This window comes from Gadus chalcogrammus, chromosome 18 (assembly GCF_026213295.1).
Source record: "Gadus chalcogrammus isolate NIFS_2021 chromosome 18, NIFS_Gcha_1.0, whole genome shotgun sequence".
Lineage (NCBI taxonomy): Eukaryota > Metazoa > Chordata > Actinopteri > Gadiformes > Gadidae > Gadus > Gadus chalcogrammus.
The window spans coordinates 1,849,860-1,862,340 of NC_079429.1; the positions used below are offsets into that span (position 1 = coordinate 1,849,860).

The following is a 12,481-nucleotide window of genomic DNA, read 5'->3' on the forward strand; positions in this document are numbered from 1 at the left end:
TGTAGTGGACGGAATACCTAACAAATCTAGACGCATGCTTCTGCTCCCCCCTCCCCAGAGATGTGGTGTTTTCAAAGACGGGATACGCTAATTTGAAAGCTGCACTTTAGAAGGACAGGGGATTTCTAGAGCATGCATCTAGTCACTGCCATTTAAATGACCATATGTGGAAACATCTAAACAGTTCGTTACGAATTTTGTGTGCATGTTTTAGTAAGTTGTTTTAATGTTTTTCTCTTTAAGGAGCCACTATATTTGTGTTCATATTCCATTTTTGTTCTTGTGTATTATTTTATATCAGGTCACTAATTCGTGTTCCAGTTAGAGTAGGCCTTCCAGTATACGTTTTTTTTTAAGCCAAAGCTGATGTTTGATTAGCAGACACTTCTTAGAAATTACATAGGTATGTTGCCCACATTTTTAGGATCCAATCTGAGCAACCTATTGCATCATGTTAAATATCTAAATCAGCAGACTAAATAGTATCATGATACTTATCCTTTGCATTTGAGTGCCATTGCCTGGCTTGTTTTTTGCTGGTCTATAGGTGAAATTGAGTGTTTCACTGTAACCATGGCAACGCGAGGGGCCGCTCCTGCACGTCGTTTTGTTAATTAGGTCCCCCGATCTAATGAGTTCACCTGGTGCGGCTCGCGCTGTGTTTGGTTAAGCGCAGTGATCCAAACAGGGTAGTTTCCCCTCCACCGTTCAGACGTCGCCGTCTACAAGATACGGTAAACTTGACATTGTTTTACAAATTAATCCAGAACGTTGTTGGCATTTCTAGGCGAACGGTTATGAGTGATTAATGACAAACCTTTTTTTCCAGGTTAACCGCAAGGTTACGAACACGAAGTAAAACTGACTGGGCCTATCTGGACCGGCTGTGAGTAGGGTGTGTTTTGCTACTGGGATTACTTGAGTAAAACAATTTTAGGTCTGGATGTAACTGGTCTAAACTGTTTATCCTTTAGTTATTTTATGTGGTCATAGGCCTATTATATCTAGTTACTCTGTCCATGAGCCGGGCTGTTTTGAGAAGTCTTCAGAGCCTGAAGCTTTGGAAAAATCATGTTTTGGTTAATCCCTTGATCTGAAGGATTTTCTTTCAGTATTTGAATTATCATATTTGAATCTGTTAATATTCTATTCCTGACGCAATTGATTGAAAATTATATGTTGGTTGATAAAAATTATATTCCCTCATTGATTTGCATGCCTGCTAGCATGAAAATGATGCATTCTAATGTTATTTTAACATCTCCCAATCTGTCACGAGCAGCGCTCTTTAGGACAGTGGTTGTAGAAACTCATGGAATTGAAGCTCGACCTCATTCAAACTTTAAAATGGACGGCATCATAAAAAGTGTACAAAAGGCTGGGAGATTAAGTCATACAATGCCCGTGTCTTTAGATGGCAGAGCGACAGTTGCACAAACTTGTGTGTGAAACATAACTTTTGTATAGTTTATTAATATGGAAGTAAGATTGGGAAATTGGGCTTTGTAGATCAATGGGAAAACTTTCAAACTATATTCTTTCATTGGATTATACTCTAATTAAAACACTTGCATTTTTCAATTCCACTAGTTCTGCAGTGGTTCATTTGAGCTCTAAAACAATCTTTTCACTGCTTCACAGGTCACAAAGAACAAACTGCTATTCTGTGAGTATCACAATTGAGCCATGAAGAAGAAACTGCGAACTGTAAGTCTTTTTTATTTTTCCCTTTTGTACTGGGCCATCATTTTGGCCTAATGGTTGGTTGAGGTGGATAGGTCTCCCTATCAGGTCACCTATCCACCTCAACAAAACAAAAATCCTTACTAATTAAGTCAACATACACCTATCGGGTGTATGTTGATTTAATTTGTAAGGATTCTTGTTGGTACATGGGCTAATTCAGTGTTTAGTTTGAACAAGTAATGAATGCTTTGTCGTTAGAAGTATAGGTTCATGTACATATTAAAGACATACTCCAGGGTTGTGTTCCGATCTCTTTTCTTCCCACTTTTCTACTACTTTCCTGTACAATGCATCTACATCACATGTGTGTTGTCTTACTGATAGGGGGTTGGTCTGAGTGACCAGAGAAGCATGCTAGGGTGCTGTGCAGTCTGAAGTCTACAGTTCTGTAGACGTGCCCCCCTCAGAAGGGACCAAGTGTTTAAGAGGCTGTCACAATGACAGTTACATGAATTGGAATGTCCTTCAAGATGGTGTCGGGGTTTCCCCTGAGGTGAAATGCCAGGGGCAAGGTGTGCGGGCTCTCCCCCCGGGGAACTGGAACACAACCTTGGCCTTGCGTCAGAGAACCATGGAGCACAGTTCAACATTCCTCTCCGTACTTCTGGAAGCCCTACGGTGTCTCAACCTCCCCAGTGGAAGTTGTGCACAATTGCAGTTCAGAAAGGGCACTTGATGGGATCTTACCAGGATGGGTTCTGATTGGAGGGGACCCAACTGCCATTGCCACAAATGACTTTGCAGTTATGCCTGAGAAAGGTTTGCTGCATCTGAGCCAGCAAAGAGCTCATTGGCCTGCGTCACAAAGGTGCGGTAAAGCGAACGCAAAACCACCCCACTGCTCAGATTTTACAGCCAATTCCGCGCTCGATCGTACCCTCACTCGCAAACAAGACCCCAAGGTACTTGAACACCTAAACTTGGGCTGTAGATTCATTTCCTACACGGAGTAGGCAATCAACTGATTTCCTGCTGCGGGTCATGGCCTCATGTATATCACAAAAAGGATTGGTGACCAAGCGCAGCCCCGACTGAGGCCGACGGGAACGAAGCAGACTTGTTGCCGACACGGCAGGCACAGCTCTCGCTTTAGGAGAACATGGGTCCGGTCTGTCGAGACCCCTGACCTGTCGAGACCCCTGACCTTTACTGCCAGTGCCCCGACCCCAGCGGGTCATGTCCTGCAGGTGGTGGGCCAACAGGACGCAGAGGGGGGGTGCCACGTTGCTTTTTCAGGTCGGGCTCTGTATCAAACCCGGGCTCTCGCCACCGAGCCCTCCGTCTGGGCCTGGCTCCAGACGGGGGGGCCCCGGGCTTCCTCCGGGCAGGACCTCTCCTCCCCTCACCTGGTTATATTAACGGGGTCTTTGTGAACCATTCTCAGTCTGGCCCCTCACCTGGGGCCACTCTGCCATGGGAGGACCTACCAGGGGCACCCTGCTCCAGACCGCACGGCCCCCAGGGACACGCTAACCCCTCCACCACCTCTTAATTTTCAGATACAGACCAGCGGTACTGCATTGAAAACGTCCGAATCTTTTTATTCTGACGTTTCTTGATGACTTGAGTGTATGGCCGCAATCAACCATGGTAACGAAGCGGGTTGTTCAGGCACACTTTCTGGCTTTTAATTCCATCTCCCACCCACTGGGTGGGATTGCTCGAGTGTCAAGCAGATTGGATATCAGCGCGACTGAATTATGCGAACAATGGATTCTTGGTACAATGGATGATGGACTAATGGCATAACGACTGGACAGAATCTGACAAGTTGGAAAAGGAACCAGGAAATGTAAACTATTCAAGTTTGACAGTGCTGCGTGGCTGGGCTTCTTAACCCCAACTTGATGGATGGCTGGCAAGCCCTGTGGAGTACATCTTCTGTCCTCCCGTGCAGAAATGAGTCTTTCTAATTTATTGGACCCGGAGCCATGTCCCTTGAATTAGAAACCGTCTTGGAAACATCGCAACTATGGTCTTCTTCAAGCAGCAGTATATGCTCGTCAAATGAGGTGGTAAAGAATCCCTCGCTGTGGCTTCAAGAGTTATGAAGAGAAACTTTGAGGTGTGTTCAATGTTCTCTCCTGTAAGAGCGAGGTTGTATTATAGTGGCTGAGGAAGAAGAGCCCTCAGATCCTATTCTTGGTACTTCTCCTTGGGGAGTCCCTGTCACGGTCTGGACGGATCTTCCAGTTTGTGTAGCTCCTGTTATGACAGTCTCCTGAACACTTTGTTTCATCTGAGGGGGCACCTCTATAAAACTGTAGACTTCAGACGGCACCGTATACTAGCATGCATCTGGTCACTCAGACTACACCTAGATCAATAAGACATCCTTCATGCAATGTGGATGCAATATTTTGGTAATGGCAAGAAAGTGGCGATAAGGCATCGAACAAAACGGAGCATGTAAATTCTGTAGCGCTGTAAATCAGGTAGATCAGTTTTAGAATTATGGGTTTGGCAGTTTTTGAATCTCTAATGCTGCAGTACCGTCTGTTAAGCAAGAGTTTTAGCGCAGAACATAAACGAGGCAAATATGGGCCCTTGAATTAGTGTCATTATGGTTTGTATTGATTTGATAAAGCATTCCAGCTCCCAAACTTCATCGTTGGGTGGATGATTTGTCAGCTGAGGGGGGGGGGGGCCTCTGGCAGCACGTCGCAAGATCGGCATTTGCGTAACCTCGTCACCAAATAGCGATTAAAATCAGTAACATCCACAGTATTAGAATTTCTTGTGCTTTAGACATCATGTAATATTGAAATGTAAGATTGCCAATTTTCCTTGAAGTAATCACGCCAAAAAAACGCGTCGATAATCGCACTCTACAACTGCGTTCTTGCGTGCACATTTTATCGTTGCGTATAAGAGGATAAAGTTGAAGGCTGCGACATTTACATTTGAGGCCATTTGGTGTTTCGGCACCATGGCTCCTTGGATCTACAGCAACCCAGCAGCTCAATATGGCCAAGTACCATTTTGCTATCATATTTCCATTGATGCTGCTAGTGTTCTAAATTCCTGTGCTGTGATTGTGCTGTAAACAAAATCAATTAGTGAGGAATTACTTTACACTATACTTATGGCGGCTAGTAGTAGTACTTATCTGAAAGTTCAACAGCTAAAATAATGGATCCATGTGCCACATGTTAAAGTAATATCAACCATAGAACGGTACAGAGCTGAGCTTGTAACTGTAGTTTGTTCTGCCTCCACATCCAGGTCCATCACCCCCCCCCCGTATCACCACTGGCCGAAGGACTCCATAGCAGTGAGGTCAGTGGACTTTAGTTTCATTGCTTGCCCTGAATACCTGGTCTTTATGTAGTCTCTACTGGAACTCTTAAAATTAAAGCAAGTATACAATGTTGGCATGCTAATCATAAACCAAAAAGCATGCATCATTAATTATTGAGTTAATTTCTATTGGATGTGGTTGTGCTTGATTCTCTAGTTAATAAATAAAGCCTAATCATGGCACGTAGTATTCCCCGGGATTTAATTACACATGCATATCGTACAAGACAGCTGTGTGAACATGCATTATAAAGATGCCGTCTTTCTTGATAGGATCCCCTGGATGAAGCATGAGGCAGCAGGGTGGACCAGAGGCCGGGAACCAGCAGGTTACTCACAGGTATCATCACCGAGCTGTTCTGAGTCGCCCAGAGGTTGTAGTGATTATAATTTTTTCGTTTTTCATTCTGTGCAATTTTACCAAGATGTTATTTGAGGTAACATTTTGGGTCGTATTAGCTATTTGTGCTGCCACTAATACTAGTACTATAGTATACACATTTTCTCTAGGTCAACTTGTAAACTTGAGGAATTGCGATATTTGCTTCCCCTTTACAAATGTACGGGTGAAAGGGTTACATCCACGGGTTAGTTACCAGATGATGGACTGAACTACCGCTGTTTGATGGCAGACCGGGGAGCTGATGGAGCTGATGGTGCAGGGGAGCTGATGGAGCTGATGGTGCAGGGGAGCTGATGGAGCTGATGGAGCTGATGGAGCTGATGGAGGAGGGGAGCTGATGGAGCTGAAGGAGCTGATGGCGCCGGGCTGGGGGTCCGGCCTGACGAAGGATGTTCCTGTTGGGGTGAGGGAAGCCCAACTTTAAGGTTAATATTACGTTCATTGCTTTATATTTTGTTCTTGGAGATGTTACTTTGGCCATAACTTATGATTGCTGATTTAGAGAACAGTCCTTGGGTGGATGGATCCATTGGGGGAAACGTTTTAGACTCAATGACCCCTAAAGGCTGTGGCTCAATGGTCTGTGCTATTGGGTGGGTGACCTGAACTCTTTTTTCATACTGATTGAAAGTGTTTCTATATTGTGGACAGGTGAAGCTGATGACTCACCTGGAACGATGCATGGACCACGATGGGACTAATTTAGCCTTTGGAAGGTTAATGCCACTCACCTTTTTGTTTCTGTCATTTGATGACTAGTTATGCTGTTGAATTCATAGACTGTTATACCTTTTTCCTGACTAACAAATTGCTAAGAGTGCATGTTTCTGAAGTAGAAAATCGTCTAGTCCTCCATCTTTTACACTCAAGCCAACATTTTGGTTCGGAATGATGTGAACGTAGATGATGCACCCACCCGACCACAGCTCAACTACTACCACTGTTTGTTACCAGAGCAGGAGTCCATGGCTGAGGAAGGAGTCGTCAGGAGGAAGACCATGAGTCGGCCTGCCAACAAGCGTCACTGGGGAGTTTGCATAAACTGTTTTGTTTACTATCAGACATGACCGCAAACTACCAATATTACCAAACCAGACAGACTGCTTCTGTGTGTTACCAGACCACAAAAACTAGTGTGATGTTTGTTACCAGACTAAGTAATTCTGTTGCAAGACAAACTACCACTGTTTGATACAAGACTAAATAATGCTGTTACCAGACAAACTACCACTGTTTGATGCAAGACTAAATAATGCTGTTACCAGACAAACTACCACTGACGGATACCAGACTAAGTAATGCTGTTACCAGACAAACTACCCCTGCTGGTTACCAGATGTTGAGGCGTAACCAATGCTGTTTGTTTTCCAGAGCCGTGGCGGAGCTATGTTGGAGGACTGGGCTGGTGAACGCTGTCCCTAGTGCGGGTAATGACACGCGTCTCTTAAGTGATTACCACTCTCACTGCCACCAAAGTTGAATACTACTGCTACACTAGCCACTCAACTAGTCCTAAATCTGTACCTGAAGACGGCCCTTTTGATCAAATTAATTTTGAGAAAACCTTGCCTGGTTTAATGGAGCTCTGAGTGAATAGGATTTATTAAGACTCTATTTTGCTCTATATGTGGAGGCTGCAGAATCTTCTCTTTCTCACATAAGTACTAATTCATGACGGTTTTTGTTCACAGCCTGATTGTGATCCGAGGACGCAGACGGCTCTCCAGGGGTCACTTGGAGGACAACCATGTGACGGTCTTTGGAAGGTAAAGGCTAGTGGTTAGTCAACAGTGTGTTCTAGATCATGTGACGACCAGAAGTATGCTCAATTGGCTTTTTAGGGTTCTGACTAATCTCGGTAACTGAGATGCTTGGCATTTGACAGCTGATATGCAAGAGAAAGGTTGAATGAATAAAAAAAAAATATTCATTCTCTTTACCACTCCAGGCAGTGCTACTACGTTTACCAGACCAGGAGTCCTGGGCTGAGCAGCTGATGGGGGGGGGGGGGGGGGGGACATTGCACCTGGAGGAAGACCATGGTTCTACCTGCCAACGAGCATTACTGGTAAGTTTGTGGAAACTGTATTAACCATCAGACATGGGTTCTGCGAACCTCCCCAAGTTGTCAGACTACATGCGATGACATTCATCTGAATCCACTGCAAGGCTTTGGATAAAAGTGTGCTAGGTTTATGAATGAGAATAATCCATGTCGTCCTTTATCAGCTGCTGAAATGCTGTGGCAGACACACCTGAGCTGTAACCTTAGACGGCAAAGTCCTTCAGGTCAGTAGTCCATGGCGGAAGATGAACTAAAAGGCCCTCTGCTTCGTAGTTTTGTTAAATTACTTCAGTTGTTATAACATATTGATTACCTGAGACTACAATGCAGGTTTTGAGTTGTCATTCTGTGAATAATTTTCATTTTTTCATCTCCATTTCAGAGTGACAAATAAACAGCGCCTCATCACAGCTGAAGTCATCGCTTGACTGGGGATTCATCGCTGGACTGTGGATCATCTCCTACATCCACAGAACTTTACTTTGCCATCATCTGTCACATAAGGACTCCTCCTAATGTGTTCCATTAAGGTTCTTTTTCCTCCCCACTGCCAAAGGTTTTCCTTCAAGGTGTTTGGGTTCAGTGTTAGGGACAGAGTTAGGGCGAGTTGGTTGAGGAATGGGCTGGTTTCACGATGCAATGCTGTGCTTTTGTATTGGGTTGGACATTGGACTAAAAAACCCAAGATGTTGTGCAAACGCTTTTTACAATTTGTACTAATGGTGTTTCTATAATAAAAACCCTATAAAAAAAATCATGTTTAATGCAGTTTCCTGAGTCAGTATTTTGCACTGTCAACTAACCCTAACCACCATGAGTTTACTAATGCATGTTACATAATACCATATTCTCTACCTTAACCTCCCCTCTCCCTTAACCTCCACCTTCCCATCTACGCTCAACTAACCTTAACACCCCCCCTCTACCTTAACCTCCCTCTCCTCTACCTTAACCTCCCTCTCCTCTACCTTAACCTCCCTCTCCTCTACCTTAACCTCCCTCCTCTCCTCTACCTCAACCTCCCTCTCCTCTACCTTAACCTCCCTCCTCTCCTCTACCTTAACCTCCCTCTCCTCTACCTTAACCTCCCTCTCCTCTACCTTAACCTCCCTCCTCTCCTCTACCTTAACCTCCCTCCTCTCCTCTATCATAACCTCCCTCCTCTCCTCTACCATAACCTCCCTCTCCTCTACCTTAACCTCCCTCTCCTCTACCGTAACCACTCTCTCCTCTACCTTAACCTCTCTCCCTCCTCTACCTTAACCTCTCCTCTCCTCTCCTCTAACCAAACCTTAACCCCTCCCCTTTACCTTAGCCTCCCCTCTAACCATCTCTTTAGATTAATTTGCAACGGCGCCAAAGTGTCCCAATTCTCATTTGGGTTAAGGGGTAGGGCGAAGACAAAAGGCTACGTAGCCCTTGAAACAAAGCTATCCAAGGACCACACTTTAAAGGGAGGGCTTCGAGGAAAATCCGGCCGAAAATGCATTTTTACTAGTTGTTATCATTCGGACTCATGCTGTAAAGTTGACTGTATATTCGGCTCGAAGTCATACACGGACAATGCGATCTCTGAGCTCGATATAAAACATGACATAACGGTAAACAACCGTTGAACTATACATACAAGATTTTGGCGCCCTCTAGTGGCCAACCGAAACCGCCAAATAAACAAACGGCAGCGATGGCTCAAGCGAAGGACACGCACTAATGTAAGTATTTTCAGCACTTTAATTAAGGCAGACTGGTGTAATAATAATACTATTTTCGAGCGGTTTTTAATTGTGAAGTTAGTTATGAATCACTAGTCAAGTTTGTTTTGATTCACTAGTCAAGTTTGTTTTGAATCACTAGAAGCCGATGCTAATGTGTTCCGCTATCGCTATTTGTTGAGCTAGATATCCGATAACCCTTGACATGACATGTTAAGGTTTCAAGTAAAATTTGTGTGCAGTGGATTTGCTTACTACTACTATTCCTTGGTTGATTATACCGGCGCACTGCTTTGATATCGGTAAAGCTGCCACCTTGGCTACGTCACTCGCCTGTCAAACTGAAGATTTCCTTTCCACTTTTACCTCAGGGACACCACAGGAGACCAGACGGCTCATTCATTTCAGGGGGACCAGGGACAATGAGTTCCTAAAATCGAAAATGATCGCCTGAAAACAGTGGGAGTGCGTCTTACGTTGTTCAATCTTTTCATTCTTGCGTCTGTTTTCTACTTTGGTATTTCTGTGTTGAGCTCAAGAGCCCACTGAATGTCTGTGTCGTTATACGGTACGTTGGCTGTGATGTAGGCTTTTTCTGGAAGAAATGGGGGTGGAGGGGAAAGTGACCAGGCAACAGGCTTCTAAGAAGTGGGAGAACCTTAAAAATAAGTACAAGGTATGTGTCTAGTTTGAAATAAACAATTACCAATTGCCTAATGAATGTATCAACCAAACGAGACCATTGTTTTTGTTGTAATTGAGTATTTGCTGTGTGTGTGTGTGTGTGTGTGTGTGTGTGTGTGTGTGTCTGTGTCTGTGTCTGTGTCTGTGTGTGTTTGTTTTTTCAGGATTTGAGGACTCCCAAAACTCGGGTCGGGGACTGAAAGTGGGGAGGTGACTGTGGCGACGTGGCAGTATTATGACTTGATGCACGAGGTTCTTGGTGCCCGGCCAGCAATTGACCCACCAGTCCTTGTGTCACCTATTCAAGACCCCATGGTTATCCTCATGGTGCGGGTGATGTGGTTTCATGAATTTCACTAACTGCTATTCAAACATGTTTCATGAGATATTAGCTGAACATTTCTAAAGAAAATGACTTCTAACAACTGACTTGCATTGTTTCTTTAGGAGATGGTGGAGCCCTACACCCAAGGTTGACCTCCACCTTGTCTTCATCATCCCGAAGTCCCGCTCTATCACAGAACGCGCCTTGGATTGGCGGTAATTAAAGCGCTGCTGCACCCGCCCAATCACCGGCTCTTTGTAGGGAGTCAACAGACATACGGGCGTCTGGAGGCAGGGGTACCCACCATCACCTAAGAGCATGTAACCCGGCGGTGGATACCTGGCAGTCCAATAAAAAGGACTGTTTTTCATTACCCTTGTGTCATGGACAGACCCTGGGTAGCCCACAGAAATGTCCAAAAATGTCCCCTTTGCATCGCATATGGCCTGCATGTTAATTGAATAGAAATTCTTGTAATTTAGATAGTCTAATCGATGTAGTTGTGGTGGCTTGATCCGAATATGGGTTCCATCGATCCTTCTTTTCCAAAGAGGGCAGCATGTTTCTTGTCAAACGAGCGCCTGACAGTCTCTCCGTCCTGTCTCTCCGTCCTGTCTCTCCGTCCTGTCTCTCCGTCCTGTCTCTCCGTCCTGTCTCTGCGTCCTGTCTCCCCGTCCTGTCTCTCCGTCCTGTCTCTCCGTCCTGTCTCTCCGTCCTGTCTCTCCGTCCTGTCTCTCCGTCCTGTCTCTCCGTCCTGTCTCTCCGTCCTGTCTCTCCGTCCTGTCTCTGCGTCCTGTCTCTCCGTCCTGTCTCTCCGTCCTGTCTCTCCGTCCTGTCTCTCCGTCCTGTCTCCCCACACTGTCCTTTATGTTTCTTGGACGGAATGTAACTGATAATTTCGTTGCTCTGTAACATGTGCAATGACAACAAATAAAATCCTATCCTATCCTATCCTATGGCAATGTTTTGATATGTTGAGGGGAGTGTCTTATGTCTGCATTTATTTGAAAGAGCATATGCACAGAAAAGCAGACGGACGGAGTTACAATGGAGATCCTGCGAGTTTTTAAAGCCATGTGACGCGTCACATTACATAGGGAAGTTAAAGCCAGCATTTCTGACGTTTTTATCCACTAATTCATTATGTTATGTGAGGCAACGCAACGTATGCTTGATCTGAAACATGCCTACTCGTGGCCTCTGTTGACATAGCAGTCAGCTGTCCGCAGTCAGCGACGATGAAGCCACGTAATGGAGGGGCGTCCCATTTCTTAGGGGAACGTTTTACCCCTCTGTATTGAGGGGCAAGGGGAAGGGGTAAGGGGGAGGGGTAAGGGGAAGGGGTAAGGGCTAGAAATGGGATTGGGCCTTAGTGTGGGGCGGGGGAGGGGGGAAGAAGGCTTGAGTGCAGGGTCCTGCCACCATGCCCTCCCATCCTATCAGCTGCTTTTTTCACCGTTTTGCATATGTTTTATTCATTAAGTTACATGAATGTTGCACTTTTGGGGAGAGTAGGCCTATACTCCACTGAAACCAGCCGCTGTCTTCCCCGCCAACCTAAGATGTTTGTTGGTCAGTTAAAGGCCACTCCTGACCGAACTTACCTCTATCTAAGGACTCACCTTTTCAACTCTTCAGTTTGGTCAATTCATGTTAAATCCAACGATGTCTTCCATTGGTTTCCCCGTGTGTTAAAAGGTCATACCTTTAGGTCATGATGCACATTGAGCTAGTTTACTCTGCCACCCCGACTTTTTGGTAGGCCTATACTTGCAGTTGGTCTGGTTAAAGGGCTTTCAGTAGTTGTGCTTGTGGCATAACTTCTGTTGATTTTAGTGACCCTAATCATTTTGCTCGTTGCTGTCTCGATTAGTTTCCAGAATGCCATCAGATGCTCATATGATGGAAATCTATTTAAAAATACATCACACAAATACACACTGTTAATGGAAAATGCTTTGTTTGAGAGCTGTTCACGTATTTTAAAAACATACCCAGAAAACATTAATTTATTCTACAACAATAAAAAATCTATAGACCTGGTGTAGAAGCGGATGTCTTCTGGGGAAGTAGCAAACCGCTCGAACCCAAATATAGTATGCAGCTGGTAGCTCTGGACCTGCTGTCTGAGCACCTCAATCTCTTTTTGTATAGCACTGTAGTGCTCACGGTCAACACTAGAGCCCGACCGAAATAGAATTTTTAAGGCCGATACCGATACGAATATTTTGTGATTTAAAAATCCG

The 12,481-nt window shown here is 44.9% G+C and overlaps 2 long non-coding RNA genes across 9 annotated transcripts; both read left to right on the forward strand.

Annotated features, from left to right (window-relative positions):
• The first annotated feature begins 648 nt into the window (after positions 1–648).
• Positions 649–8,286, forward strand: LOC130371949 (uncharacterized). 8 transcript variants are annotated; one of them, XR_008893254.1, is made up of 12 exons: positions 649–734; positions 830–886; positions 1,642–1,707; positions 4,972–5,025; positions 5,320–5,420; positions 5,679–5,874; positions 6,101–6,165; positions 6,404–6,876; positions 7,141–7,215; positions 7,398–7,517; positions 7,679–7,738; positions 7,897–8,285. It is a non-coding gene; the product is annotated as an uncharacterized LOC130371949 (long non-coding RNA). The 8 variants fall into 8 exon arrangements; XR_008893258.1 differs by having other exon boundaries at positions 830–895; positions 1,642–5,025; positions 7,897–8,286; XR_008893252.1 differs by having other exon boundaries at positions 1,642–5,025; positions 7,897–8,286.
• A 1,325-nt stretch (positions 8,287–9,611) lies between these two features.
• Positions 9,612–10,893, forward strand: LOC130371972 (uncharacterized). Its single transcript, XR_008893274.1, has 4 exons — positions 9,612–9,691; positions 9,815–9,902; positions 10,075–10,237; positions 10,358–10,893. It is a non-coding gene; the product is annotated as an uncharacterized LOC130371972 (long non-coding RNA).
• Positions 10,894–12,481: the final 1,588 nt, after the last annotated feature.